The sequence below is a fragment of the Zonotrichia leucophrys genome, chromosome 6, assembly GCF_028769735.1.
Source record: "Zonotrichia leucophrys gambelii isolate GWCS_2022_RI chromosome 6, RI_Zleu_2.0, whole genome shotgun sequence".
In the NCBI taxonomy this organism is placed as follows: domain Eukaryota; kingdom Metazoa; phylum Chordata; class Aves; order Passeriformes; family Passerellidae; genus Zonotrichia; species Zonotrichia leucophrys.
The window spans coordinates 19,931,845-19,938,467 of NC_088176.1; positions in this window are offsets into that span (position 1 = coordinate 19,931,845).

Sequence of the window (6,623 nt, forward strand, 5' to 3'; positions counted from 1 at the left end):
TATCTAGGTATCCAAAGACTTAAAGTGTAAGCAAACCAATAGGTCAACAATGTAGGCTTTTCTATTAATCTAATAGGGGCTTTAAAAGCTATCTGCTTAGACAGGCCTGGCTGTCTTGCCATGTTTTAAAGATTTTTGTGGTCTCTTGTCATGCCAAGTCTCAGCATTCTCCAGGACAGAAGTGCTGAATAGAACATTGAACAAGTTTAGGGCTGTCCATTGCTTGATTTTTAGCACACTTAAAAGCCTGGATTCAAACTCTTGCCTTTTATCCCTTCACTTTCACATGAACGAGGACTTGACATTCCCTCTTGCAGTAAGTCATTTCAAAGGTCTCCATTTCCAGTGATTTTAGCACAAGTATTGGACTAACAGCTCTCAATACAAAAGAGCAGGCAACAGAGAGCACATAACAGAGGAGAATGGTATAGCAGCCTTTCATTCACCTAACCATGATGCAGCTGATGGTTATAAATGTAGACTTGATATAAATGCTGACTCTAACTTCACCAATATGTTTCTCTGTAGACTGTAATGGTAGTCTCTCTCAAAAGCTATAGATATCTGCTTTGCAGATGCACTGAGCTGAACAAACCCAAGGGTTAGAGCAGTGAGAAGACACTAAGATTTAAAACACTGTTCTAGAAATGGAAGGTTCACCTGCTGTCCATTATCCCTAGACTCAGCTACATGTTATTGCATAGAAGGTAATTCTAGATCCAATCTAGGAGCTAGGTTGTGGAAGCTGGTGAATCCAGCTATACAGAGCTTTTAAAGAGTGAACAGAATATATATGAATATAAGGACCGAATGTTTCTGCCCCTTGAGAGGTAGGGAAATGGACTGCAAGCTTGGACTTCATGCAAAAGGGTTTTTAATAGGCAGGGACCTGTACATTCTTGAAATTGGTCTGTTGTTGTCATCTTATTGCAAGGGTTTCATACTGTTGTTTCCTATCACAAAAGTTCCATACCTTCTTGGTGTTTCTCGTGGGCATCTCCAGAGCACTGCCTCTTTCTTCTTCACAAAGCAGCCACTGACTCCAGTTCCCCTCTCACCCAGCCACCCCACTCTTTTATAGCACTCTTCTCATTGGTTACAGCTGTGGCCTGTTAAAGTCAGGCCTGCTCCTAATCTTTGATAATTGGCACAGCTGCAACTCCTTAGGGGTAAGATTACCTTCTACACTATCTTTATTTTCTTATATTCTAACCCACTTCAGTCTGTGACTGCCGAACTCACCTGGATGCAAATACTAAATTCATAATTTCAGCCTATCATTCTCTACGTAATACCTGCAACATCAGGAGTTGGAGTGATCACCTGTATGTAGTGATCCCTAGCAGCAAGAACCAGAGCAACCATAGAGTTAACCATAAAGAACCCATTTCCAGTGTTCATGAGAGTAAGGAGGCCAAAAAAGAAACCACACACATAGCTATTGTAACAGCTGATATTACATATAAAGGCTTAGACGTACCAAAATATCACAGGCTGTGTTCTTCAGCAAGTTACAGTTCCAGTTTTAGAAGTTTCTATGGCAACTGAATTGCTAATCCACATGGTTTTTATTCCAATTCATGCCACAGATCACATTTGGCAAATGGCATGAGCTCTCAATTTATGGCTAATTGGTTCTGCACTTGGAGATATAAAGCCCCATTTGCTGGGTTGCAGGGATTACATTGGTTTTGTATTTTCATACACTGCTTCTTTTAATCACAAATATGAAAACCCAGATATTTTAAACAGAAATTTACTAATGCATTGAAGTACAATTTAAAAGCAGCAGGCAGGTTCAATATCTGATACTGAGAGCCTAGAATGTCCCTTGTGTTACTCTCCCCACACATTTCTTGTTGCATGGGCATTAGTGGGCAGGACTTGCCTGCACCTCACAACAGCCTGCTGAGGCTCCAGCTCCCAGCCAGCAATGCCATGGATGATAGAAGTGTGGGACAGAAAACAGAACAGCAAAGGATGCACAGAGCTCACCACAGCCTAGCTCCATACCAAGGTCAGTCACTAGAAGCTGTTCTAGTAAAAGAATGCTTCTTTAAAAATAAAAGGTGCTATATCTCTCTTAAGGGATATTTTATGGCAAGGGCACACCCTTTAAGGAATATGGTTACTTCTCTCCATTCAAGTGTCTTTAACTGCTTCCAGCTATAAGTTATTTTGAACTATAAAACTCACCAGTTTTAACATTCAAAAATGTTATAATCAATTTCATAACATTGCTTAAATTAACATAAGCTAATTTGAAGCTTAGACTTGAAAAAGAAAAATCAGTATTTAACAGCTTTGAATATTTAGCAATCTTAAAAATAGGACTTGTTTCCTTTTTCCAATAATTAGTATTTGTACCATAATTATAGTTTGTCTATAATTTCACTAATCCTTAAGAGCTTAGCTGCAAATAGTGTGCTTATTCAGTGTACAAGAATGTTTCCAACAAGAGGCAAACATTCAAAATCTCACCATACACAGAGTTTAAAAGATCCCCATGGATGTGGGGATGGATGAAGATAACACATATATATCATGACCAAAAATTCAAAGCCTGCAAAACAAAGTATAATGTGACATCACAGGCTAGCGCCTTCAAAGAGGTCCAAACATTCAGAAAGTATTTGAGGTGTTAGTGTATGGTAATTACTTTGTTCTGAAACTTAGACAAGCCCTGCCTCTCCGGATGTTCTCAGCTCCATTTTGGAGGAAGCAATTTCTTTTTCCAGTTTTATCACTTAACCCTGAACCTTTTCCTCAGGCCACTTATTATCAGCATCACACCAACAAGTCTCCCAGAAGTAAAGTTTTCCTCTGTGATAGCCTTTGAACCCAGCCAAGGATTTCCACAAGACTTCTACCTAGAAACTCTGTCCCAGTCATATGAGTTACTGCAAAACCATGCCTCCAACAGGCTCTGTTATCCTGGACACAGTATCAGCTGAAAGACAAGATGTATCAGTGCCTATCTGCTGTTTACATACTCAAAGAGCCTTTTTAGAAGTTTGTACATAGTACATAATTTTTTTTTCTCTGGGTCACAAGTACAAGATATGGTATTGCCCTGGGCTGTAATTTCAATGTAAAAGTCTCCATTATATCCATGATTTATTACCCATACAATTTCTACTATTTCAGGTGTAATCTTTAGACAACATAAGAGGAATACTTGAACCTAGCACAATTCTGTTAAGATCAAACATAAGCCTTTTCAGGTGGTCAATAACTGCATTTCTTAGCTTGCAAAGTGCAAGCTACTGAACATCTAATTAACTAATTTAGCATGTGAATAAGAAATATCCATTAAAATACAGGACTTCTCATGCAGGTAAGCTGAAAACTGATCCATTGTGAAGTCTGTTCAAAACAGTAGTTCAGTTTCCAGGACAGTTCTATTTTTCATGGAATGGAAACTACACTAAAAAATCCAAAGTTCAGTACTTCTGTTCCTTTTTAATCTGCCATAACTCTGTTAGTTCAATGCCTCTCCAATTTCAGTTATAACCTTCCAAAAGCAACATTTCTGTGCTCAGATTTTTTCACACCATATCAGTCTTTTAAATACTAAAACCTGAGTCACACAGCAGAAATGGAAAAAATGTTCTGAAGAACTGAAAAGGAAAAAAAAAAAAAGGAAAAATATTCCAGAGATTGCTTTTCAATAGAGCTATAGAATTTGCAAATCAATTTTGTTGTGTCAGCCACTAATCTGTGTTTTTGTATTGTGATATTATTCTACAGTTGCCAGCACACACAACAATACAATGCTTTAGCACCTCATCAACTGCATTAGAAAAATAATGGTATTTATAATTTAAAATGGACAGTAGATGACTAAGTCTTGCGATATTTTTGGATATTTCACAGCAAATATTTTCAGTTGATACTCACCCTCCTTTCCCCTTCAGTTTTCTTCTCAACGTGCAATTACCCATTGAAGACAAGAATTTGATCCTTGAATGAAAATGAAAAAGCTGGTAATTCAGCGCTCTGTAGACTCTCTCCACAATCTGTGAGAAATACTTGAAGCCCTAGTAACAGTGAAAATCACAAAATAGAAGGTCTTCTCTATTATAGGGCAACTAGGCAACTTTGTCCTTTCCAGCAGTTGAAATACATGCTGCATGACAAGTTTGGAAGCATAATTTCTTGGAATTGGAGATTTTTAAAAATCAATAACTAGATGTAGTAAGTGTTCTCGGTATTCCCAGATACTTTCCCTTTTCTAAAAAGGGAAAGGTGGAGGATTAAAAAAATCCACAGGTGGTATGACTTTTTGTAAAATATTCAATTTCTAAGAGAATTCAATGGACTTCTGGAAAGTGTTAAATAGAAAAAATCCAAACTTGTAGGACACTGGTAGCTGATAAGAAGAATCATCATTCTACCAGAGTTTCCTTCAAATTGTAGTACCTGAATATGATATTATGTACAATCAATCTTATGCAAGGTGTAACACAAACTACCCCCCCCCAGCTATGCAGAACACAGCACCCTTCCAGAGTTCAGACTGTGCTAAGCAAGGACAGATAAAGCACAGATATCTGTAAAGCAACACCATTCAGCATTCAATGCTTGGCCTCTGTTTCCACATTTCTTTTTCATTCCTTTCCCCTCCTCTCTTGGGATAAGGTCAATGAAGGTAACCATAAAAGTAAAAAATTAAAAGAAAAAGCAAGAATAAACTACCACTTAAGTTACTTCAGCAGTACATCCTGGCAACTCAAGATCTTTCTTAGGATCATGCCATTATCAACTACCCCCAATCACCACCTTCCCCACACTGGGCCTGCAGAAGGAGATTGCAGATATGTACTGATACCAGATGGTTTCCAGCTCCTTTTGGGCAGCACATGAAGGTCATTGAAACTGTCTTTCAAACAGACCTTAGAAAAATCTAGTGAACACTTAGTCACTGTGCTACTCTGGGTTTGCTGTGATGCTTCCTGAAGTCTTCTGTAAAGTCTTCATTCCATAGAGACAGCTCCATCCAACAACACAGACATTACTTCCTCCAAATACAAGACCAGCTCATACTGGGCTGGTAACTGGGCATCTCTTACTCTCTGCATTGACACTGCTTTAAAAATGCATGGAGGGGAAGCACTTCCAGATCTCCAGTTACTGTCCTTTTACTTCAGTTATATCAATTGTTCTGTAGTCCCAGGAAGCAGTCTGAGCAGCCTGGCCCGAGCCAGCACTCCTGGTATACTAGCCAAAACCACAATATTTACAGATTATTCTCTTAACTGCCTGGAGGAACATATCATCTTCTGGCAGAATGCAAAGAATTAATGGTTTTGGAAACTCAGCAGAGTAAAGAAGGAATCAAGCACTAGCAGCTAACAACACAGACTAGCAGGCTTCCAGGAAGTAGCAGAGACCATTCTGGTCTTGTGCCCTGTAACACACAACACTGCCAAAACAAACCACTTAGTGACATAAAGCAGCAAATAAACACTGAAAACCATCTTCTCTCTGCTTCTATGTTATTTCATGAAAGTAGGCTGTACACAGGTGTTCCATGTCATAGGAAGCATCAAACTACTGCCTCTCTGGGCACACTGCTACGTTTTCTACAAATGCAGCATGCAAAAACTTATCAGATCACAGGTTCTAAGGTCAGAAAACACTTCTAGGATGATCTAGTCCAAGCATTAACCAGTACCAATGTGTTCAACCTTAAGCCATATCCCCATGTGCCACATGCCTTACTGAACACCTCTGGATGATTCCACTACTTCTCAGGGCAGCATGTTCCAATGCTTGACCACCTTGTAAGTGAAGAAATTTTTCTTAATATTCAATCTAAACCTTCCTTGGTGCAACTTGAGGCCATTTTCTCTTGTCCTGTCACTTGCTGCCTGGAAGAAGAGATTAACTTCACTACAGCTTCCTTTCAGAGAGTTGTAGAGAACAATGTCTCCTCTGAGCCTCCTTTTCTCCAGGCTAAACAACTCCCTCAGCTGCTCCTCATAAGACTTCTGCTCCAGACCCTTCACCAGCTCAGTATAATGTTCTTCAGAAACAGAGAGATTGCCACCATGTGAATCTCCAGCCCCATGGTTGTCAGTTATTCTGAAGTTAACTCCTGGTCCTACTGAAAGCCAGGGTACCAAAATGCCATTCTGTAGTTCTCAAACATGCAAGATGTTTGCTACAGCCACTGCATTGCATGTTTTAGCCTTAATTGGGATGATTTGCTACAGAGATAAGTAGTGTAATCTGTTATATTTAGTGTTTCTAGAATCATACATAGAGAGTTTTAGGCAAATAATGATCAAATTAAAATGTGAATCTCTGTGGGGGAAAATGTGATGGCTATTGGGGAAGAAAAGAAAAGGACAATTTATTAAATTAGCAATAAACTTCAGAACTTATAAAGTTCAAATACCTCAAACAGCATTCTGTCCAGATCATTTTAATTCACTACAAGAGTATAACACCACTCTGTGTGCAAAGAATAAAGAGTTGCATCTCAAGAAAATTTAAGGATGGATGCTTTAAATCCTAACCCTTGCTAGGAATGGATTCACAGCTCAGAGAAATCTCGAGTTGGAACATACTGGTTTGTGCCAATTTTGGAAAATATTCTGCACTGCCAAAAGAGAAAG